Source organism: Polypterus senegalus, chromosome 5 (genome assembly GCF_016835505.1).
Source record: "Polypterus senegalus isolate Bchr_013 chromosome 5, ASM1683550v1, whole genome shotgun sequence".
NCBI lineage: Eukaryota > Metazoa > Chordata > Cladistia > Polypteriformes > Polypteridae > Polypterus > Polypterus senegalus.
Genome location: NC_053158.1, coordinates 121,627,363 through 121,653,500, shown reverse-complemented (window position 1 = coordinate 121,653,500; position 26,138 = coordinate 121,627,363). Strand labels below are relative to the sequence as shown.

The 26,138-nt window shown below is 39.1% G+C and overlaps 1 protein-coding gene and 1 long non-coding RNA gene across 4 annotated transcripts in view; one reads left to right on the top strand and one right to left on the bottom strand.

Annotated features, from left to right (window-relative positions):
* Positions 1-5,971, bottom strand: part of LOC120529476 — a 106,004-nt gene extending 100,033 nt beyond the window's left edge. The window contains exon 1 of the long non-coding RNA XR_005633754.1: positions 5,906-5,971. This is a non-coding gene — a long non-coding RNA (uncharacterized LOC120529476). The remainder of the gene's footprint in view (positions 1-5,905) is intronic.
* Positions 5,972-6,499: 528 nt separating this feature from the next.
* The window catches only part of ezh2 (enhancer of zeste 2 polycomb repressive complex 2 subunit), a 178,242-nt gene continuing 158,603 nt past the window's right edge, over positions 6,500-26,138 (top strand). For 2 of the 3 annotated variants that reach the window (XM_039753308.1, XM_039753306.1), the window contains exon 1: positions 6,500-6,806. The gene's annotated coding sequence lies outside the window, so the exon portion shown is untranslated. Of the gene's footprint in view, positions 6,807-15,887; positions 15,947-26,138 lie in introns of all 3 variants that reach the window. The other variant, XM_039753307.1, reaches the window with a different exon arrangement.

Here is a 26,138-nt window from a genome sequence, read left to right as displayed (position 1 = left end):
GCAGAGGACAGATTGATGAATGATGCAATGGTAAGCTATGAGCTCAGGATTGTTTTCGTTCAGTCTTGCTACAGCTCCTTTCTCTCTCCCTATCATAGCAGGGGCTCCATCTGTGGTTATTGAAACCACCTTTTTTGGCTCTATTCCTCTCTTTGCCAACATCTTCTTAATGGCCATGTAGATGTCTTCTCCTCTTGTACTGGTTTGAAGGGGCGTGACACCTAACAGGTCTTCACAGAATGCTTACTGGTCAGTGTTGAAAAACCTGACATACACTAACAGCTGAGCATTGTCACATATGTCAGTGGATTCATCCACAGCTAAACCTACACATGGTGCCTTATGCATTGCTTCATCAAGGTGGGTTAGCACGTCCTGAGTCAATATTTCACTTTTCTTTGTGACAGATGATGCTGACCTGGGTATTTGCTTTATTTTATCACACTGCTCTTGTTTTTGTTTTCCCTCAAGTAGTGTTTCAGCTACTGCACTCATACATTCTTTGACAACCCCTCCATCAGTAAATGGCTTTTTGTGTTGACCCAAAATTCAAGCAGCTCTGAGGGAACAGTCATAAGCATGTTGTTGGACAGTGAATGTGTGGCTCAGGATCCTGGTGGACTGGTAATATTGGGCTCTGAGACAAATTATTTTCTGTGATCTCACTTTGGGTTTGAGTGGGTATGTTTGTTCGAAACCTTTATGTTTTGTCTCATAATGTTGCTTCACATTGGCACTTTCAAAATGTGCCATGGTTTCTGAACATATGAGACACACTGGTTTAGTGCTCCCAGTGGAAAGTATGAACAGAAATAAGTTTGTCCATTCCGGATTAAATGCTCTATTTTTGTTATCCACTTTCCTTTTATTGAAGAGCGCCATTTGCTCCTTATTTTTATGTCCCTTTCTCTGTCTCACCCCTCTTTTCTTTTTCCAGCGCAGTCGTCTGTATCTCTCACTTTCTTCGGCTTTTTTCCCCTTTGTTTTTTCTACATGTATTGCTATTTTTCTTTTTCTTTCTACCGTCTCTCTTCCTTGCCTCTAACTCTCTCATCTGTCTGTGCTGTGAATTAAAGTAAAGCAATGTTCATCACCTAGAATTTACAGACTTGATTGGTTGAGTGGTATCACGTGAAATGGCTTAACGTGCATACAGGCGGTCCGCCTGTTAGTGACCTCTGACCTAGATGATGCAACGGCGGCCATTTTAGCATTCACCACACATCAGTTGCTAGGTGGTGAAGGGGTTAGAGATAGCCAGTTAGGGGCAGAGGTTTATTAGGGGGCCAGAATGACTAAGCTAAGGTGAACAATTTACCATGGACATTAGGATACACCCTACTCTTTACAAATGATGCTCAGTGATTATTTTCATGACATTTGTCTTTTTTACAACAGAGTGTCTCCATCACTACACTGTAATGTTTAAGTGGAAACAGATAAGAGAATAAAGGCAGAAAGGGCTAGTGATTGGAGGAGTCATGGGAAGCATGTGATAAAAAGATGTCAAATAGAATAAAAGTAAAGATCTATTCAACAGTAATGAGGCCCATGCTAATGTACGGTGCAGAGACAGTGGCAATTAGGAAAAGAGAGGAAGAGAAATGGTAAAAACTGAAATGAGAATGTTAAGATGGGCTAGGGTCTCTCACAGAAAGTAAGACTGAGCAATGAGGATGTTGCAAGACATTAGGAAAATGGCAGGAGTGGCAAAGGTTAGTGAAGAAATTTGAGAAGCTGAATTGAGATGAATTGGCATGTGATTAAGAAAAACAAAAGGCAGGTTATTGAGAATCTAAGGATGGTCTGTCACAGGGAGATTTTTAGGTGAAAACAGAGGCTCAGGTGGGAGGAGAGTATATTGAGTGCTCTTAAGGTCAGGGGGTGGAGGAAGGGAAATATGAAGGATATGCAAAGACATAGGAAACTCAAAAAGTTAGTCAATTATTAGCAAAAAGAAAACATCACAGAATAAGAAAGTTTAAATATGGAACATCTCAAGAATATTGCTATACACTCTAAAGAAGTTTCCTTTCTTCAGAAAAATATGTTAGTGAAGCTTACTTAACCAAGTAACCTGCAAATTTCAGAGTGTTCAATTTAGTTTAGGCTTTTATGGCATGAGCATTTATCATTAAAGTCACATGACTAACTTTTTTATGCATTTAATGGAATTGTCTTGCATTTAAAGCATTGCTATCTATATATAATTCACTAAGGCAAGACACCCATGGAAAGCACGCCGGAAGGGGCGTGGATTCACTAAGCCGCCAACAAGTAAGTAAGTTTTCTTGCTGATTTATTACATTACCGATTTTTCAAATGTTAATTTTCTCAGTTTCTCAGTTTTTTAGCAGATAATTTGGAATCCGTTATATCATTACAGAAGGACTTGGATAGCATACAGGCTTGGGCAGATTTGTGGCAAATGAAATTTAATGTCAGTAAATGTAAAGTATTACACATAGGAAGTAAAAATATTAGGTTTGAATACACAATGGGCGGTCGGAAAATCGAGAGTACACCTTATGAGAAGGATTTAGGAGTCATAGTGGACTCCAAGCTATCAACTTCCCAACAGTGTTCAGAAGCCATTAAGAAGGCTAACAGAATGTTAGGTTATATAGCACGATCTGTGGAGTACAAGTCCAAGGAGGTTATGCTCAACCTTTATAATGCACTGGTGAGGCCTCATCTTGAGTACTGTGTGCAGTTTTGGTCTCCAGGCTACAAAAAGGACATAGCAGCACTAGAAAAGGTCTAGAGAAGAGCGACTAGGCTGATTCCAGGTCTACATGGGTTGAATTATGAGGAAAGATTAAGAGAGCTGAGCCTTTACAGTTTAAGCAAAAGAAGATTAAGAGGCGACATGATTGAAGTGTTTAAAATTATGAAGGGAATTAGTACAGTGGATCGAGACTTGTATTTTAAAATGAGTTCATCAAGAACACGGGGACACAGTTGGAAACTTGTTAAGGGTAAATTTCGCACAAACATTAGGAAGTTTTTCTTTACACAAAGAACGATAGACACTTGGAATAAGCTACCAAGTAGTGTGGTAGACAGTAAGACGTTAGGGACTTTCAAAACTCGACTTGATGTTTTCTTGGAGGAAACAAGTGGATAGGACTGGCGAGCTTTGTTGGGCTGAATGGCCTGTTCTCGTCTAGATTGTTCTAATTTTCTAATGTAAACATATTCTAATCTGACAAATAAATGTGCACATTGGATGGTAACATGCCTTTGCTAACATACTTTGACAGTCATAAAATCATACTGTAGTTATTCATCAGCAAGTAACAGCTCAATAAAATGGACTTTCAAGATGTGGTGTTCAAACTATCTCTCTATTATAAAAAAAAATCTTGGGAGGGAGACTAGGGAGACAAGGCGTAATCTTCTCAGAAGACAATTTGATGTCCGGTGAGAGACACTTTAACGTTACGCGAGACAAAGCAGTGAGACGACATTTAAAACAGGTTCATGGACATCTAACCTAACAGTTGTTCGAATGCTTTTGGCAGACACACTTCATGTACTCCCAGCTCTTAAAAAAACGACAAGCAACAAGCAGAACACACAGCTCGCCAGCAGGTGTTCCGACCGCTTCTCCTTCGCGTGCGTTCAAAAACTTGCCCTCCCCCCCTTGCTTCACAATGCGAGCAGCAGAGACACGAAGTGGCAAAAGAACAGCTCCTGTACAGGCTTTTAAATGATCTACGCGCAGCAGGAGAATCAGAACACGCAGCTCGCCAGCAGCAGTAGAAAGACAGCAGTTGATCTGACGGCATCTCCTTAGTTCAGCCTCCACTTCACAACACGAGCAGTGTTATACATCCTGCGAGAAAGAGATTTAACCACGCCCGAGGCCGGAAATAAAGGGCAAGTATTGTTTTGACAAAAGTTTTAAAGTAAAAGTGAAAATAATGCTTATGTAACAATTCCCATGAAAATAACAATTTCTTTAAATTGTATATGCGGTAAACCAAACCCAGGGGCAGGTGAGCAAAGCTAGTCATTAAAAAATATGAAATGGGAAATCTAACGGGAAAAAAAAGCACTAGAAGACACAAAATGCACTTTACATCTGATGAAGGGTACTTAAAGGTCACTTCCTTAAAAAGACAGAAAGTAATCCAATGAAGTGCTACCTCAGTATTTGGCACCAAACTATATGCTGCAGCCACACAATGAATTCTTAAAATATATGGTCTTGTGGTATGTTTTGCAGCTAAGAAATTCTTGTAAAAAGGCAACAAACAGAGGATGTTGTATATGAAAGATGAAATTACATTTAATGACAAAATGTCTCATTAAATGATAAATCCAAATTTGAAATCTTTGTTCCTCAAAAATGTCAGTATGTTAGAAGAAGACATACAAGAAATGCATCAATGCCTGTCTATGTGCGTTGTTGTTTGGTGGGTATGGCAAGAAGAAATTTTCACAAATTTTTCAAAAATTGTGTAAAAAACCTGAAATAATTTATCATAGGGTTACTTAAATGATTGCATGCAGAAGTGTACCAATGTGAACTTCACCGGCTTTACATTTTTAAGAGACCATAAATGCTCACTTATTTTAACAATGCAAGACAATCTTAATACTTTTTTAATGCACCAATGTTAATTTGTCCTTATTCTTATATTATACATCATTTTCACAAGCATTAAAAATACTTTTCTTGGGAGGCCTAACACATTTGCAAAGTAATGTACACATATACTGTGAGAATATGCAGGAATCACACAGATAATGAAGAAGCCGGGATTTGAACAAATTCTTTTATGCTGTAAATTAATATTAAATGCTCACTGTCCATGCCACATGTAAGCCTTTATTTTTTCTCATATGCTTCTCCAGAAATGTAACTGGAGCAGAGGTTAAAGCGAAAGGATAAAGATCATTCATTCACTTTGTTCTGTTACTTTGGGGATTGGAAAAATGAATGACTGTTGTCACATAGTGCAAGTGTTACCATCCATAAATTATGTGAAATGTGTGACACAATGGTTTGTTCATTCTTTTTTTCGAGTTTTACAGCTGACTTGGTGTGGTCCATGGACTTTATCTTAAAATACATTTTCTTGAAATGAAGTATGCTCTGAACTCCAGTTAAAATAAATTATTTGCCCTAATAAATACATTTTTAAATATGACCCATGCATTTGGACATTAAGTCAGATATACCTAACTGAGTTTGACTGATTTGTATAATCATAATCATCACTGATACTGTAGTTTTATTTGATTTATAACCAGTGATAGTCTGTAAATATCCTGTACTCTACACATAGCTTGCTAGCCATTGTAAAATTTCCTCATTGTCTTAGTAAACGTCTGGTGTAATTTGTGTACTCTGTTTTTATTTAGAAATGTCTTTTAAATGTATCCTATCAGCGATGACACATTTCACTTCTAATATTATCACTTATTACTTGGGAAATATTTTGAGTAGCCCCATATGCCATAAAGGTCCGGTTATTTTACAGTTACCTATGATAAAGGCTAGGAAAATTTCACTTGTCTTTTAAAACAAGAGTATTCATACCAATATAGAATAAAAAATAAAATTAGATCCAGTTAATTTATCCATTTACATAATCTGATACAGTGTTCATAAATTGTATTACACATTCACCCATTTAATAAACCCCTTTAATCCATTTAGAGGTTGCAGGTAATAAAATATGGTTAAAATATGGTTAAAACACATACATCTAAGTTTAAGAATTTCTAATTCGATCCATCCGTAGATTGGGGAGGTCACATTATTTAAACATTCATGTCCTTAACAGTTTACCTTTTACCAGTCTCAAACAATTTTACTTGAAAAGTTGTTCTATATTTGAATATACATACACAAGTGCGGTAAACATAACTGACCCAACAACATGTTACGTACCCACCAGGAGAAAGAACACAAAATACTGGTCACTGAGAGCAAACCAAGGACATGGTGGAAGGTGTGTAGCATACAAATGGTCTGTTAACGGTTGCAGATTCGCCAAAAGCTGCTGGCGGTTGTTAACTCTTGTAACTGCCCAACTTATTACCACAGCCAGTGTAATAAAAATAGAAAATAGAAAGAATGCATTTCAGCTAGTTTTATATTTGAATGTAGGATCGCGCAAATGTTAAACATTGTTCCCCCTATTTTGTATCAAATCATTAAATGCATGGTTATATCGATGTAAACTTTCTAAATGCTTGTAGGTTTACAGTTGATTTAATCTCTCCTTCGTTTCAACTCCAACGCATACACAAAATGACTTTATGCATAGTTATAAGGGTACATTATGTGCTAGTATATTAAAATACTGGAAGCCATTTACCACAACTTTAAAAAGTACAAACCCGTCCACCTGAGAACAAAGAATTCTTCCTCACATGTCCTTATTCTACGACACGAACAAAACGCGAGCTCTGATTGGTAGAATCCCCGGCTCTTTGCGACTTCGGGATCTGCGTAAGCTCAGTGTCCCTAACACTGATAGGTCAACACGTTTGGCGCTCTGCAGCCTAGCTATCTTGAGACGGATGGATTCGGCTTTAAGCAGAAAGCAATACTAAAGTAATGAACTAAATAAAGAAGAAAAGCAAGAGAAATGTACTACGGATAATACATAGGATGATGTAATTTCAGGATTTGTTATAATATAATTGGACTAAATTGTTTGGCAAAAAAATTCCAGTATCTGTAAGCAAGAAGCCTCTGTTCTATTCTTCTCCTTCTTCCTCATCGCCGCCTGTTTTAAGCCGGTGCCAACGTAGGCTTGACATCGCAAGAAGAATCGCCTTGACAGGTAAGTGGCTGTAGCCAGAGATAGGACGTTAATTTTACACAGCCGGGAAACTCTTTGTAGATTACAGTGTCTGTTGTGGTATACAGTGCAGTGGAAACCCCGGTCATTGCTGAAAATTTGCTCATCTTGGAATTTTTACATTTTATCTTGTGTTTCTGTGGTTTTACAATTGAACATTTAGGTTTGTGATCACTGACAAAAATGAGAATATTGGACGCCAAAATGATATTTAGAAGTCGAATGAGGCATGCACTACATAAAACTATGAAGTGCATGGCCTATATCCAAAGCTTGTTTCCTTTTGGCAAGGCGGTACGTTTTTTTAAAAAAAAGTGTTTATCCGGACGTTGAAACCACTGAACGTGATCGTCCATTTTGCATTTGATTGCGCCTAAATGTATTTGTTTACAGCACAAAGGTTACGACTTCTGAAGCATTTTAATTGCTACGTTTAACGAATGATTCGTATTACGACGTTGTCGAACTTGTGCTAGTAAATGTGTCGTGTTTGGGGATTGTCAACATTTTTTGCCATGTGTCGCAAACACATGTCACACAGCATGCTGTATAAGCAGGTGACTTACATGATGAAAAACAGTATTCTCTGTATGAAACATTTTCAAACATTGTAGACAGTGTGTTGTTAAATATTGAAATTATTTTAAGTAATTTTATTTTTGCTTAAACTTTTTTTAAGGAAATGATTATGAATATGTGAGTATATATAAATATTTGGCACTGGTAGATTAACGTTTAATTCATTATAAGGTAAATATATTTGACATCACTATATTTTGAGTTCAAAATGTAATCGTAGTTTGCTTAATCTAAAGGTAATTTTGGTTCCTGCGGGCATTCTACGATTAAATATCAATGATACAATAGGTCGAAGGATTAAAGTATTGGTTGGGTGCTTGCGCTACGTTTTTGATGAATTTACTAGCAACTTCCTGTCGAGATTTAACGTGGTCCATAAGGTTAAAGATACGTTTTATTCACTATTATTTATTTCAAGTTATGTGGAAATCAATAATGGATTTATAAATGCAAAAATATAAAAATATAATTAAAAGCTTTAACGAATATGGTAGTGTTAATTCACAGTGTCAATGAGAGGCAAGATCTCACTTCTTCTGTTTGCATCTCCATTCTTTTAAAAAAACACAACTCGAAAACCTACTCACTTGCTGATAGTTTTATGCTCGATGAAGTTTCTTGTTCTCAGTTACACCGGACTATATCTCTTGGATATGATAGCACACATTTTCCTTTGAAACCAATGAGTCTGGGTCTTCATTTCTGTTATTTAATTGGATTGGAAAAGGGTTTGCTGACATGCACATGCTTTGAATTAAATGCATTTATTTATTTGTCAGTCGGTGCAGTTGCTATCTACCTATGCCAAAATTCCAAATTACTTCCAGAACAAAAAATGTTTATACTGTAATATATGAAAAAGGGAGAATGCAATGAACTACTTATATGCATATTTTTATCTATGCAACATTTCAGACATGTTTTGTGGAATTGAATATGTGTGTATGTCGATATATATGTATACATATACACACGTATGTAATCTATCTACTATGTAATGGTGTGTGTGTCTGTAATAATAAATATATATATATATATATATATATATATATATATATATATATATATATATATACACATTTTTATGTGCGTGTGTGTGTGTATGCATTTTTTTTTTAAAAGGCTATACTCTGTTAAACCAAAAGTGGGTTGCACCTTGTGTGACAATGTAGGATTTGATTATGAACAGTACTACTGTTGTTTACATGCAGGTATGGTAATGAGATAAACTCCCATTCAATAAATACAAATGATAAAGACATAATTTGTAACTTTTTTTTTAATGTAATTGAAAATTTGCAAACATTAGTAAAATAAAATTTGGTGCAGAAAGTTAGTAATCCTCATTTTATTAGGACCTTCTATAATATGCTTTTTATGAGACCTGTGTTCTTTTGTTCTTTGCAAGATAGTAGGAATCCTTTTTGAGCTAATAGTTTTAAGTTTGATAGACTTAACATGAAATTTTAACACTTCTTTATTGCACATTAGGACTACTGTATTTTCAGTGATTTTAGATAGAAAACTTTTATTCCTTTGAAGAATTGTTGGATTTTTGGTACCTTCTTTAATGTTTAGCAGTGTGGGATGTATTTTAATCCACGGGGAGAAACGTTGCTTGTCTCTATGCTGGAGGGGAACAAAGTCTTCACTGTAATCCATATAGTGTATCCTGTAAAATCATGTTCAACAGTAGACAGGACTGTGATTTAGTTGAATTTATCAATATGTGCAAAGAACAAAACTTTAGTGTATGAGTGTGGGAAGCATGTGGGACTGAGTTTGATACTTTGTGGGGAAAATGAGAATTATTTAGAATCTGTACTGGAGCAGAATTGAATAATATATCCTGCGTAGCCCTCAGATTTCAGTGTTTCTATAAATTATGTCCATTTTCCTTTCCTATTTGGATTGTACTTAAAGCACTTATAAATGCATGCTGGCATATAACTTTAGCGTGCAGTGGATTGGGACAAGAAAGTTAAACTGCGCCCACTTATTTGTTTTCCCTTTAAAATCCTTGCTGCAGGATTTGATTTTATTGGATGGTCTGTTTCATTCTGCTAAATTCTTGAAATGTTGCATAAAACAGAGCATATAGTTATTTTATAATTGAGACACCCGCCCCCCCCGCTATTTTTGGTAGAAAATGCCTCCCTTTCTCCACAGCCTTATTTTGTGCTGTTGGATTTAACAACTGTTGACACAAAACCCCTTGCTGAAGTACTGCAAGCATATTGACAAGTTTAGAATGTGCAGCTAGCCATATGTATCCGCCAGTCTTACACATGTGCATTCAGCCAAACACAGATTAAAAATATTCAAACAAGAAAAATCTAGAAACTTCCAGAAAGCAAAAACCTGAATTTGCTGTGCACTAAGCTCTGTGCTGAACACGTGTATGAATAGATCTGTTGAATAAAATGGCCCATGGGAGTAAACTTGCATCTCCTATATGACATTCAATTGCTTAGCCACCACCTTCCAGGTTCTCAGACTCATTCCCGGGGAATTTCTGTGTCTGCAGGCTTTTGTTCTAAACAGATTCACAATCAGTGATAATAACTGATCTCATGTATTAGTTGGTCTTTTTCTCTTCTTCTACATTCAGAAAAAAATAATTGTATGATTTTTACATTTATCAAATAAGTATTTTTGTTTTTTTTTTAATATCTTTAAATGCTTAACTTATTTTTCTGTTATTTTGACCTGTCTTTGTGTAGTTTGCTTCTTTCGTTGTATCCTAATAATGTTAATTAAAAAGAAGCAGAGCAGATACATGGGACAAAACCCTGAATGCTAAAAGGCTGCAACTACTTCAGTGTCAGACCCAATAATTAGTAAATAATGGATTAAATAACCAGAAAACCTGGAACAAACAATGAAAATATTATTAAAAGTAAAAACTACATACAACTGCTAGTACATTTTAATAAAAAAAATACCAAACTTGGTTTCTTAATTTTTACATTGACTCAAAACATAGAAACTGGGTAATAATACTTTGCTTCAGTAAGCTAGTAGTCCAATTAAAAACAGAAGTTGGTTGGAACAATAACTTGTAGCCACAGTGGTTACCCTGGAGGAAGATTGAGAACCACTGCTAGATCAATCGATCTTGTTCTCCAGCAATAACTGCTTTTATCAACAGAAAGCTTGTCCTCGCTCTCCCATACTACTGCACGTTCTGATAGTTTAGAAATAGTTTACATCTTTCCACTTGCCGCTGTGCTGCAGCTCTTAAACAAAACACAAAAGACAAACACATATTCAGGGAAATAAAAGTGAATTATGGTCACAAACCAAGGCACTACTGTATTTGATTTTTGTTCTATAACTCTTCTATTACAAAAACATTAATTTAAGATGTATGTATTACATTTCACTTCATGTATAAAAATAAATATTCAAAGTTTGTATTGTATTTTTGTGAAATATTAACATACTACTACTTTTTGTATTCACTGTTTTAACAATATGAAAATATATAAGACTTGGTGTCCTCATTATTAAAACTGAGAGTTTTTGATTTGATCTGCTTTTTTTTCTCCAATGTAAACACAAGAATATATAAAAAAAAATGGATTAAAATCTACATAAAACCAGATTCTTTTGACATACATGAATAAATACAGCTCCACCTTAAGTTTTATACTCAAGGCACTTACAAGGATGTAAACTTAAAAGTGTAACAAAAAGGCTGTTGGACGAGTCAATAATTGAGGCTTGGATGTTTTATATTAAAAAAAAATGAACTTATGGAATATATTCACATGTAAGGTATGGGATATGCACGATACACACAGCTAGCAATAGTTTATTTACATTTTCATATAAAATTATCAAAACCTTCATAATTTCTAAGCATAAAATGTTAATTACATTTGGTTATCAATACCAACTGTGCTGCATTGGTTAGAACTACTATCTTACTGATCCTGTATTCTTGATTTTGATCCCTGTGTTCTGTTGTAATCCATGTGGAATTTGCATGTTTTTCCTGTGTTTGCATTTGGTTTCCTCTGGTCTTATTCCCACATCCTATATGGATGTGGGTCTGTATGTGGGTGAGTTCTGTGAAAGTCCAACATCCAATCCAATGTGGTTTATAGCCTAACCCCACCATAGCATGGCTGGGATAGGCTTTGCCTTCCTGTAATCCTGAATTGGAAAAAACTTTTTTGAAAGTGCACGTTTCCTTTTTTCTTCATTTCCTTTTTTGCTGAGTTTCATTGGAGCCAAGCTTGCTCACACTTTACACTGAACACAGTTGTTGTAAAGTGCTTATGTATGCTCTTGCTTCAGTTAAACTTGTGAACTTGGAAATACTGCAATTCTTGTTTTAAAAATATGCCACTTCTGGAATTGCTGAAGCTTTCAGTCTCACCACTGTGTGCAAAGCCATTTTAGGATCTATTTTTTCTTTGTATGAAAATGTGAATTGCTGATATGCATATTTTAAAATACAATACTGTTAGTTTGAAATTTGAAAACATGCACAATCTGAAGTATGCTTAATAGACCTTGATATTTCCATTTGTTGAAAAGAGTAATTTTTTCAGTTCCTTTTTAATTAAATGTGTTGTCATGATGAAATGTAGGTTAGTGAATCCTTCTTGGCATGAATGTAAATACTGTTTTCTATTAGTTATTTATCAAATAAAATATTGTTTCCTTGCTGTGTTTTTCCACGCTGATCATTTGGTTAAAATTGCACTTGTGATCATGTTCTTATCAATAGTAGGTATTAAAGTGTCTTGAATAGCAAATATTAAATTGCAAATTTTTGTTTCATAAGACCAGTAAATATAAAAACAAAAAAACTCTGATTAGTGCACTGTTTAATTATTGATGCTATATTGAACCTTATGTCACTGAGGAGCTCCAGCTCCCAAAAAAAGGATTAATGGCAATCTATAAATGAATTTTTTGTTTTTTAATTTTGTTTTAAAGTTTTTTTTGTGTTTTTTTCCCCTTTGCTGCATATCTAGTTAAAGATGCAGCTGGATGTTACATTTCATGCAATAGGTGTAGCAGAATACCATTACTATCAAGATGCCATTATTTATAACATTTACCTTAAATTTTAAATTTAATATTCTGTATTGATTAACTAAATCTATACTAATAAAAGGCAAAGCCCTCACTGACTGACAGATTGACTCATCACTAATTCTCCAACTTCCCGTGTAGGTAGAAGGCTGAAATTTGGCAGGCTCATTTCTTACAGCTTACTTACAAAAGTTAAGCAGGTTTCATTTCGAAATTCTACACAGAACGGTCGACAACGTCCGCCATGTTGAACTTTCTTATTTATGGCCCCATCTTCACGAAATTTGGTAGGTGGCTTCCCTGCGCTAACCAAAACCGATGTACGTACTTATTTCGGTGGTATGACGCCACTGTCGGCCGCCATATTGAATTTTCCAAATGTCACTAATTCTCCAACTTCCCGTGTAGGTAGAAGGCTGAAATTTGGCAGGCTTATTCCTTACAGCTTACTTACAAAAAGTTAAGCAGGTTTCATTTCGAAATTCTACACAGATCGGTCGACAACGTCCGCCATGTTGAACTTTCTTATTTATGGCCCCATCTTCACAAAATTTGGTAGGCGGCTTCCCTGCACTAACCGAAACCGATGTACGTACTTATTTTGATGGTATGACGCCACTGTTGGCCGCCATATTGAATTTTCCAAATGTCACTAATTTTCCAACTTCTCGTGTAGGTAGAAGGCTGAAATTTGGCAGGCTCATTTCTTACAGCTTACTTACAAAAGTTAAGCAGGTTTCATTTCGAAATTCTAAACAGAACGGTCGACAACGTCCGCCATGTTGAACTTTCTTATTTATGGCCCCATCTTCACGAAATTTGGTAGGTGGCTTCCCTGCGCTAACCAAAACCGATGTACATACTTATTTCGGTGGTATGACGCCACTGTCGGCCGCCATATTGAATTTTCCAAATGTCACTAATTCTCCAACTTCCCGTGTAGGTAGAAGGCTGAAATTTGGCAGGCTCATTCCTTACAGCTTACTTACAAAAGTTAAGCAGGTTTCATTTCGAAATTCTATGCGTAACGGTCAACAACGTCCGCCATGTTGTACTTTCTTATTCATGGCCCCATCTTCACGAAATTTGGTAGGCGGCTTCCCTTTGCTAACCGAAACCAATGTACGTACTTTTTTCAGTGGTATGATGCCACTGTCAGCCATATATTGAATTTTCCAACGTCACTAATTCTCCAACTTCCCATGTAGGTAGAAGGCTGAAATTTGGTACTTATTTCGGTGGTATGATGCCACTGTCGGCTGCCATATTGAACTTTTCAACAGTCTTTGTCACTTATGGGCCCATCTTCAAGAAATTTGGTACGCGGGTTCCCAATGCTAACTGAATCCTACTTACGTACATATATACGTCCATAGCCTGAAGTTCGGTCACCGTGTGAGGCGGCGTTGGGTCCCCCATCCCAACGCCTCCCACGTTCTTGGCTGCCTTCCTATTTAAGGCCGTCCGTCGCTCCAGTCTCTATATTCCCTTCCTTGCTTCGCCACGGGATTCATGTCTCTCTGCTGATAACTACAGCCTTTTTATTTAAACCACGGCTTCTCCGCTGTTTTATTGTTCATTTATTACGATTATAGTTATTGTGTAGGTATTTTAGACTTACTTTACATTGTTCAGTTACCCATTTCCTTTATCATTCCAACCGTACCCCCATTAACATGTCTATAGAGGTGATCACCATCGATCAAACAACTGTCACTTACCGAGTGGTTTCTATGCCCGGAGATGGCACCTACCTTTTCCATTCTCTTTGTTACATATTGCATGGCCATATCAGGCTCACTCTTGATATCCGGAGGAACATTGTGTCTTATGTATTGAATGACTGGGTCAGGTTCAAGGTGTGGACTGATGACGGTACAGGAGATAATTATACTACACAGGAGCACTATAAGAGTGAAATGCTTAAGCCCTTCACCTATGCATCTGCATGTTAGTTGATGGCTGCCGCTGAATTGTTCAGTTATTGCTTTCATTGGACAACCGCCAATGCCTCTTAAACATCTTAGATTCACAGGTGACAATTTCAGTAGTGGACACTTTGATGTTTATGAATGTTTAAACTCTCAAAAGCTGGATGTGAAGTTATCATGAAACTGGTTGTATACTTACAACGCTTGACAGATGCTGAATGTCACTTCAACACAAGTCCTACAAATACTGTCGTAGTTGAAACAAACCATGAAACTCAAACCGATTATTACAGCAGCAATCCAAGCTGTGAGATTTGAGACAAGATTGCTTTTCACATGGCCAACTGTACATTGCATGCTTAAGAGTAAGCTCAGCACACAGCTTGGTCATATTACAACCAGAGGGCTGAACTCAAAATGTGGTATTCAAAGAGATCCTTAACAAATAATTATTGGTATATTTTCCCTCAGTTTAAAAAGGTTTCATTTTCTTCTTAATAAAAATTTTAGGGCAGTACTTCACCACTGCGAAGCGCGGGTATTTTGCTAGTTATTAAAATAATGAAGGTTTTTATTGTGGTGAAAACTATTTTTCAAATATAAAGGTTACCACTAGCTTGCCAATAAGATCAAACAAAAATAAGTTTAGGTAAGAGAATAGTGTCGACAAAAAATACTTTATCTGGTTTGTAAGATTTGATATCCGGATTTCCTAATGTCATATTTAGTTTTTAAACTTGAAATAATCTTCTTGTATAGTATGCTACCGTGGCTGTCGGTTTGTCCGTCCAGAATTTTAAATCACTTGTAGCTCGCAAATTGTTTGTACTATTGACCTGAAATTTGGTACACGTATACTACTGATATCTACTATGTGCTTTTGATGAGATGATTGACCTCCAAGGTTACTCCTCTTTGTATTTTTTATTTTATTGTACAGTAGAATTAACTCTCTGCAGTGGCCAGCATGCGTCTCAAAGCTGAAGTTCTCATTCCCTATCACCTTCACCGTCGCTTCCCTTACCTCTTCATATCTTACATAGTTCTTGAGGCAGATTGAAGGCTTAAGTACCAGCTTAAACGAAAAATAAAGGAAAACATACTAAGTAATTGCAACACAAACACTGACTTAATCAGTTTTAACCCCGCTAGGGTGGAGAAAAGAAGAGCTGCTCAGAAGGCAGCAAGCGCATCAACCTCTGAGCAAACGAAAGCTAAATGTATAAAGAAAAAGTATGAAAACTATGAATGCTCAAGTCCAGTGTATTCACTGAATGTTATAATGCAGTGCACCATTACTGTATTAAATAGTTGTAATAACATTTGAAAGATATATAACACATTTGACATCTTCATTATCCACACATGAGTTAATGTTCAAAGATATATTAAGCTACAGTATTTGGAGGCATTAAAGGCCCATTGATACCAATATGTGCATACATGTTAGTCTCTTTAAAGGTATTCAATATTTTATTTGTATTTTTTTTTTCTTGTTTAGCTAACCATACTGAAAACAGAATCTTCATCCAGCCATCTTCATTCTTGTCATCAGTACAGGTACATTTCAAATGCTGATGTGAGCCTTCCCCTTCTTTTTCTATAAAAGCTGGATCCAGTTCACCTTTTCTCAAGACAGTAATAGACACCTTTGTATGAAATCTTCACTTTCTTGTCAGTCTGTCGCATGGAATAGCCTTCATTTTAATAAATAAATCTCTATACATAAAAATAAAATTCAACGTATGTCTGTCTGTCTGTCTGCCTATTTGCATGCCTGTCCGCTTTTCACCAGAGAACTTCTTAACTGATTTGGATCGGGTTTTTTTCTATAATTTGCTCCATGATTCCAGCTGATTTTGCGACCTCACTCATTGTGCAAAGTATCATAGTTGACTTGCAGTGCTGATTTATTTGTGTGAAACCGAGAGACACCCAGCGAGCGTTACTCACGCTTTAGCCTTGGAGGGGATACCTTATCTCCGTTTAGCTAGCGAATGATAGAACTACTTAACGGATTTAAATCGAGTTTTTTTCCTGGAATTTGCTTGAATGTTCTGGTTGATTTTGTGACTTTTCTCATCATGCTAAGAATCATAGTTCACTTGCAGGAATGATATATTCGCGCTAATCCAAGACGGAGGCTGCAGGCCGAGGAGAGGTAGAAGCATGACGTCAGGAGTGGAGTGGCAGGCGGGGCCCTCCTCACTTACATGGCAGCCTCCGTTCAAATTGCTCTCTCTTGCCACATTTTGGAGTGGACCTTTCCTCCACTTAGCTAGCAATACCTGCTTATTGATTTTTAAAGTTTGTCCTGTTTCACTACTATGCTGGTGAAGCCACAGGGGACTGCTAGTAAGTAAATAAATAAATAGATACACTGACATGACCCAGAACTGAATTTTAGGAAGGACAGTACCTTACAGCCCAAGTTAACACAATAATGGACTTCATCTGTGCTAGCTAGTAAAGGGTTCTCAAACAACCAATTTGCATTAACATATGGCTAATTAAGAATAAGCTAAGGGAGTTTACCATTAAGAAACTAAAGAAACCACTGCTGAAAATGGGGCTTTGCAGCCATATATGAATATTAAATATAAAAATTGTTAATTCAAGCAGCAGTAGCCATTAGACCCATTAGTAATGCATTGGCTATATTTTATAAATAATAAATAAATATAATGTTTTCAATTTCTATCAAATTTCTGGGTGACCCCAAACTTTTGACTGGTACTGTGGTTTAAATTACAAATAGAGGAGTCAGATTTGGTGAAACCATAAATTGAGGAATTGGAGTCTGAATGGAAGGTTTTTATGTACTGACTTCACAGCCCTGATCATGTCAAACAGCATACACAATATAATTTAACCACTCAAGGTATAGCAGAGGAAGGGCTGACAAATGGACACAATTAGTTTTAATGGTCTTTGAAAGTACAGTTTATTGTCCCTTTAAGAAAGGACCCTGATTAACTCCTACTGTTAGCCTCAGGAGATGCTAATCTTCCTCTTTGAAGGACATCACTGTCCTCACGATCATCCACTCAACATGCTGGCCGCCTTCTCTGTTTCGCTGGGTCTACCACACTGCTCTTTGTATGTCCTTTTAAGGTTCTTCTGCAAACATGTCTCAGCCCTTCTCCCTTGTATAGTCTCACAAAAATAATGCAAAATTAATAGAACAAAAATCGATGAAGACCTACTGCCATCTGATTCCATTGTTTACAAATATTATTACAGCATGCATTTTCTGCAATATGCACATGTTTATATGAATTTAATTGTAGAAACTCCAGCTATTAGTTTTAGGAAATATAAGCCTTATGCTACTACTCTTGGCATTAACCCCAAACAATTTCTTTGTAAACATGGTTATTTCCATGTCCTACTTAGGTTAATCTGTTTTGATGAGACAGACAGAACTTTATTTTACACCACATAAGTGCCAAATCATCTGAGAATTTCTGCAAGTGACATGACCTGGTGTTATATTTGTAGCCAAAGGTAAAGTGAAGACAAAATGAGACCGGCCTGTTCCATGTGGTGCTTCAGTGTTGCTCACATCCATATCAGAAACACAGTCCTCAAGTCTTACAAACTGCGGCCTGCCCCACAGATAGTCTGTTATGCAGGACACCATAGGCTCATTCACCTTCATCTTCAGCTATATAATAATGGGATTGTGCTACATCTATTGCACAAAATGATTTTACCTCTTAAATGGATGGCTGGATGGAATTGAAGATGTTGGACAGTTGAAGAGCAATGTACTTTCGAAAGGAGCAGTGGGTCATGCAAATGAAGAATTACAATGAGCAGCTTGAGTAGATGGGGTCAGTTCAGAGTGGATGTCCATTGTCAGTTGGTAGAAGGTGCACAATGACAGAGGACCTGTGTCTGAGGAGCCAGAAAGCTATTGACAGAGCAGATAAGAATTTGCTGGACTGTAGTACTAGCACAGTAGGAGCAGAACAATGCGGTTTGCAGGGCCAGAATGTGTGAATAATAGAGGGAATCGTGCAGTAGGTTGTTGCAGATTGGAAGGTTGGAGGTCAGTTAATAGTAGCATAAGGCATCTAAGACTCTCCAGTGAGTCCTTAGTATGTGTACTCTGTCTAATTGTTTTTGTTACAATTAAAAACATTTATAGCACCACAATTCTGTTAGGGCTCATTTAAACTTCACGCTCAGAACACGTATGCGACCGCATCATGGCTGCCACGTGTTTCCAGCGTTCATTTGATGTGTCCTCTGAGCAGGTCCCCAGAAACTAACGCGACGCGTGCGGAAGTTGCAGTACCAGCAAAAAGTCGAGGAGCGCAGTGTGCTAAAAGTTGAAATTTGATGTCAGAGTCTCTGGTTACTATCTACTATCTACTGCTTTGCGGATCCTACAAGATCGGTGTGCGCGCTTCGATGTTGGATGAATGGTTTGAAGGGGTGAAGCAAAATGGCGACAGAAAGATGCATTCGTGGTGCTTTTATATTCAAGCGTCACATATTCCTGATCGGTAATGATATGGTACATTTTAAGTCTCACACAGCATCTTCTTTGCCGTCTTTTTTTCCTAGGGCTTCCTCCGATACTAACAGCAGTGGCAAACAGCAATAGATCGCTACACTAAGTACATTAAATGTATGATATTCTAACTCTCTACACATTTAGAACCTTACTTAGATTTATACTTGATATTACTTTCATGATGAAATGCTTTGAAGTATGTATGTTACATTTTATAGATAAATGGGGGATGACACGCTGTCCTGCAGGGAGTCACGTCGCTGATATTCCCTGCCTGGAGTATGTACATGTTTTCCTGCTGTGTTTCCACAGTGTGCTCCGGTTTCCTTCCAGATACTGTATATGCAGATTTGGTTACACTAAAATGACGCCAGCCTCTATGCTTGTGCTTGTATTCACCTTGGATGAGCTGATGCCTCGTCCAGGGTTTGTTTCTGCCTCATGCCCAATGCTAGCTGAAATGGACAAATCCCTGGACTGATGGAATAAATCATTAAGCAACCTTTTCAGTGATATTGCGGTAAGATGTAATCAGAATTTAATGGGTGTTCCAGGCAATTCACAACACAGCGAAGCCGAACCTGTTCTCACCGTGATAATATCTAGCACTGCCACCTGGTGGATTCCTCCAGATTTACATAAAGTACGCGTGCAAGTATAAACCGTACAACGCTTGCGTAGCAGGAGCATCTGCTGCAGCATGCGTCGCGTGAAGTATAACCCCAGCCTTAGTGTGTTTAATTGGTCGGTGTTGCTGGTGGGTTTAGTTTTGTTAATACTTTTTTTTGGGGGGGGGGGTTGGGGGATATTGATTTTTACATTTTATTTTGTGGAAATATAAGTTATCTGTTATTTGCTACAGTATTGTTTTGGTACAGGTGCTGAAAAGAGAATGATGGTATTGGTACAACATCCCAAATTTTAGTATTGATCCAGCAGTACTGTGGCAATGAAATATCACAGTGATTTGTTTTCTGGCTCTTTTGATTTGAATATATATTCACTTGCCTAAGTAACAGTTCAAATTGACAAAGGTGGATCAGGCTACTGTGAAGATTATTGATTTTCCATCTTGGCTTTGACTTCTGCACTGTTTTTGCCCAGGATTTGCAATAGCAACTGTTTTTTTTCTGTTACTCCTGCCATAAAATGTTTCTAGAATTAGTTGTTAATTTATTGGTGTTTTGTATCTCCATACAAAACAACCAGTCAGCTCTACTACTCATTGCTCAGTGTTAAGTAAGCAGTCTTCTTTTGTGGCTTATTAATAACTAGCAAAATACCCGCGCTTCGCAGCGGAGAAGTAGTGTGTTGAAGAAGCAATGAAAAAGAAAAGGAAACATTTTGAAAATAACGTAACACGATTGTCAATATAATTGTTTTGTCACTGTTGTGAGTGATGAGTGTTGCTGTCATATATATATATATATATATATATATATATATACACACACACACATACACATATATATATATATATATATATATATATATATATATATATATATACACACATATACACATATACACATATATACACATACACATATATACACACATACATACACACACATATATACACACACATATATATATATATATATACATATACATACACACACACATATATAAACATATATATACATATACATACATATCTACATATATACACACACAGCTATTTCAGATCAGTGCAATACGCTGCATGTTAAAACGGATAACTCCCGCTCTTACGTGCAAGTCTGCGTGGATATTATGAACTATCAGTATTTGTTCAACTTCTATTTAAATTTTAAATAGAAGGAATTTTATTTAGTCGACAGAAATATCTTTGGTAGGAATGGTAAAACAGACAGGAATATTATTCGTGAATAAATCAACTCAAACCTTAAATAACTTAAAAGAACAAACATTCAAATTTCTTTACTCTTATGTAAATTTATATAAAAAATAAACTTAGATTTTAAATATCCCAAAAGATTTTGCTCTCCATAAAAATATATCCTTTCAAAATTATACAAATTCAAATATGAACATGCTGCATAACAAAACCTGGAAATATAAATAAAATGTGTTCCTTTCAGCAATAACAAATCAAATCATTAAGTTGTCTTTGCTCATATGCCATTTTAGAGCTGGACGCCTGGCATCTATTTTTGGCAACAGGTTCGTTTCTGTTTGGTGTGAGGTTCTGTGTTGTGGAGATTCTCAGGATGGATTGCAGGTGCTCATCAGTGAGGCGACTCCTGTGTGCTGTTTTGTTAGTCTTTATCACTGAGAAGAGCTTCTCACACAGATATGTGCTACCAAACATGCACAAGGTTCGAGCCGCATGTAGACGGACTTTTTTTGTTTTTCAAAGTCACCAAAGCGCCGTGCAAACACAGAACTCCCTGATGTTTTGTCTCATAGTGCCGTCTTAGATTAAATTCTGTAATTACAGCCACATTAGCTCCACAAATGAGGCACACGGGTTCAGTAAACATATACTCAGCCTCCCATCGGTTTTTAAAGGCTCTATTTTCAGAATCAAATTTTCTCTTCAGCATCGTGTGAGCTAGCCGCAATAACTTGCAGCATCATAAGGTAGACTTGATTAACGCGGTAAGTGTTGGCAAGGCAGCTGAAGCGCTGCATTATGGGATCTGTAGTTTATTGTGTTACCAGCGCTTCATATACCTGGGCCATTAATAACAATAATACAGTATATAAAATGATCTCGCGGGCTGGATATAATTACACGCCGGGCCGGATGTGGCCCGCGGCCCTTGAGTTTGACACATATGGACTAAATAGAACTTGAAAAGATATATTTTTCAAATGTGATCGCGCAATTCAGATAGAGTTGGCGCTACAGCCTGCATGCCTCAATAAGTCATCCTCCCTCGCTCTTACTTTTTTACCGTTCATCTAATGAATACACTGAGTATGGCTTTACCAAAACAATCATTGATGGCGAATAAAGTATCCATTATTCGAGTATGTAGATCGGGATATATATATATATACATATATATATACCAGCGTATCGCAGCGAGAAGTAGTGTGTTAAAAAGCTAGAAAAAGAAAAAGGACATTTTAAAAATAACGTAACATGACTGTCAATATACAGTATTTGTTTTGTGAGTGTTACTGAGTGTTGCTGTCATCAATGATTTGATTATCATTATTTCTTTCAATCAGGTTTGTATTTGTAGGATGTGTTGTGTTCAAGTTACATTCCGTGTTTGTCAATCGTTGTAAAGATGACAGGTTTCATTCATCGATTCGTTTCTTACTGCATCAATAAACAGCTCGTCTTCTTCTTTATCTGAGACCTGACACACTGCATGCACAGGTTTTTTACACTGTCTTCCTTTAGCGGGACATTGACTTTTTCCACCGTGTGCTTTGTTTCCACAGTAGCAGCATTTATGAATATGCTTGTATGTATCAGGCGCTTCATATTTTTGCTGCCTTTTCAATTGTGTAATTCAGTTTTGTTCAGCTCTTTGGAACTGTTGCTTTTTATCTGTGCACTCGTCCAGTTCACGTGAGCCTCGGTGTACATGCATCGAAGTTCCCCAGTTGTGCTGGTGCCATCTCGTGCTATGTCCATGGCTGTATTTAATGTTACCTTAGTCCTGGCACTTAAAACTTTCTCTCGCAGTTTCGCTGAGTTTGTGCCAAACACCACGCTGACCATCTCATCTTCCTCTGCATAAGCACAGTCCTTAACCCGTGAATATTTAGTGGGAGTTTGCTATTGGATTGCCGCTGACGGACGGCCTTATATGGGCAGGCACTAAATTACAAGCGCCAGCGCAGCCTGTCTATGAACTTAATTTAAAGTGTAGGTTTACATCGTGCTTTGTTTCAGTAGCAGAACTCATCAATATGGTTGTATATGTCACTCGCTCGCTTCTTATTGTTTCGCTGCCTTCTCAATTATATAATGCATGTTTTCTTTAGCGCTTTTTGGAGGTCTTCCTGATTTTCTATGTACTGCGTGATTACGTGTGAGGCGTGATGATGTCACGAAACTCCCCCCGGCGTTCAAGCTCATCTCCATTACAGTAAATGGAGAAAAACAGCTTCCAGTTATGACCATTACGCGTAGAATTTCGAAATGAAACCTGCCCACCTTTTGTAAGGAAGCTGTAAGGAATGAACCTGCCAAATTTCAGCATTCCACCCACACGGGAAGTTGGAGAATTAGTGATGAGTGAGTGAGTGAGTGAGTGAATGAATGAGTGAGTGAGTGAGGGCTTTGCCTTTTATTAGTATAGATACATTATCATTTTGGTTTGGACTATCAAAAATAATCTGAATTTTATTTTTTAACTCCATTGTTGGCAATGCTAATATGTTGTGAATATTGCCCCGGACACAGACAGGCAGACACACTCATGTCACCCAGCACACGTTTATTTTCCATTGTGCTTTACAAAAGTCAATGCTCACAAGCCCCAATACCCCTCAGTCCAGGCCAACACAATTTCTTCTCTCTCTTTTCTTCTTCAAGCCACCTCCTGCCTCCTCCAGAGACCTTGTCCACTCTTCCACCTGACTCTTGTTCCCCTCTGAAGGGAGGCGGCCCCTTTAAATAAGTACCCGGATGTGCTCCAGGTGTGTTCCCAGCAATGTTCCACCGACACGCCCCAGTGTGGCGGAAGTGCCGGCTGCCTCCCTGGAAGCACTTCGGGTGTCCCTGTTCCTCTTGTGTTCCTGGTGTGGCGGAAGTGCTGAGGTACAGGGTCTTCCAGATATTGGGGTCCCTTTGGCAGTAACCCCGTGTCCCTACTGAGACGAGCTTCCCAGCTCTTTACCCATGTCCCCCAGGGTGGTCACCCCCTCAAGGTCTGGAGGAGGCACAAGCCCTCCTCCGGTCTTCTTAGGCGTCCCCGGCTGGGTACCACCTCCATCCGGGAACCTTATTGCCCCACCACCAGCGAAGACGCGTCGGTCGGGGTATCACGTCCCGCGAGGGCAACTCCTACCCGAAGTTGGTCCTACTATGTGTCCAGGGTCCAAGCCAGCACCCTGGAACGTACCACTTCGGCACCCTTTTGAACCGAGCCGCTCGCTCCTCCGTAGCCCCTGCCAGTAGTGGGGGCGCCCCATCGTCAGCGAAGAATCCTCCAGTGAAGCATCCCGTCCTGTGAGGGCAGGTTTCCAACGAAGCGGGTCCTTCTGCTTGTCCAGGGTCCTGTCCTGCAACAAACAGAAACAAGGTGGCAGAGCTGCTGCCTGGACACCCTTTCCTGGCATCCCTCTGTGCCACGCACTGGCAGCGCCACCCCTCCAACCGGCACCCTGGCACTTGCCTGTTTGGCACCCCCTCCGTGGGTTCCGCGTTCGTCTGATTTGCCCCAACGGGTCCGCTCTCACTGTCGTCTCCCCCACCGACTCCGCGACTTTTCTCTGCCACCTCAGAGGACAACCTTTCTTATCGGAGGAATCGGCATTCTCCCCTCGATTCCCCCATTTATTCTGGGACGCTATAACGATTTGAGTCTGCCTATGGGAAAGTTACAGACCCTGTCTGGTTTGCGTCCCTACAGAGCGACGGGAGACTGTTGCAGGCTTAGGGCGTAGGGTGCTAAGACCCAGGGCACTCATCAACCCGCGTCCTGCCAACCCTCTCACTGTCTCTCCCTTCCCCTCGCACAAAGCACTCATCGTTGCATGCAGTGTCGGAGAACCCCCTACTCGATACTGGTCATTTGGATCATGGCCAAGTTCGGTTGGCTCTCCTTTATGCTTTACGGAGTCGGCTCTACTCACCGTCTCTGCAGTACCACTCCAGCCAAAGACTCTGGCATCACACTGTTCTGACGTCATTGACGCAACCGCCTTCCCCTTCAGCTTCTGCAACTCTGCACGGAGGGCACTCCAGCACCTGCATCATAGACAAGCACAGAAAGTCAGTCGACGATTGACCTACCTGGTTGTCGGTCATCTTCTCCGACTGCTTTCTGTGAGGCTCCTCCAGCCCAATCGGGTCTCTCCCTGGCACGAGATGGACATTCCTTGGTCCCGCCTCTATACAGTCATTGGCGGGCACACAAGACACACCGTCCAATCCCGTGCCTGTCTCAGTTAGGAACTTCCGGTCAGCGGCCATATTGGCTCCTCTCCTCCTGGTGCGATGACATTCTGGCTCTTCGTGTTGCAGCATCTCCTCTATGGCAGCTCTTGTCGCCGCTGTCGCATCTACAAAGAGCCGCGGAGCGGCGTGCGTCTGCCATCCGTATGAACCCAGGCAGCCCCTGCCTGCTAAATGCCAAACGCGATCAGCCCTCCCGGGCTGGCTGTCGGCAAGCAGGGACCTTATGTCCTGAATACCTTCTGAACGAGGTGCCTGCCTCGGCATGGTCTTTGTATACGCCATGCCGTCCCGGACGCCTTCATTGGCGGCACCCCTACAACGGCCATTGATGCATTGCTGCACCAGGTAGGAATCCGACCGTATTCCGGTGGCGGTCTGGGGGATTTCTCGTCTTCTCTGGGTCGTGAGCACTCCGCACCCTCGGAACGTGTGCGGGGGTGCCTGCTGCTCTGGGCCGTCCACAAAATATTTGTTTTGGAGTCAACGTCTTGGAACAGATGGAGGGCCCCACATTGGGCACCATTGTGAACATTGCCCTGGGCACAGACAGGCAGACACACTCATGTCACCCAGCACAGGTTTATTTTCCATTGTTCTTTACAAAAGTCAATGCTCACAAGCCCCAAGACCCCTCAGTCCAGGCCAACACAATGTCTTCTCTTTCTTTTCTTTTTCAGGCCGCCTTCTGCCTCCTCCAGAGACCTTGTTCACTCTTCCACCCGACTCTTGTTCCCCTCTGAAGGGAGGCGGCCCCTTTAAATAAGTACCCGGATGTGCTCCAGGTGTGTTCCTGGCAATGTTCCACAGACACGCCCCAGTGTGGCGGAAGTGCCAGCTGTCTCCCCGGAAGTACTCCAGGTGTCCCTGTTCCTCTCAATAACCCCAGCACTTCCTTTGGCGGAAATTATTGGGGTCCCTACAGGGTTGAGCTTCCCAGCTCTTTACCCATGTCCCCCAGGGTGGTCGCCCCCTCGAGGTCTGGAGGAGGCACAAGCCCTCCTCTGGTCTTCTTGGGCGTCCCGACTGGGTACCACCTCCATCTGGGTACCACAATGTATAATTAATGTTCATTAATAATTTACATAATTAATTTAAATGCTCTTGTTAAATTTGTCAAACATGTATAGACTGAGTTG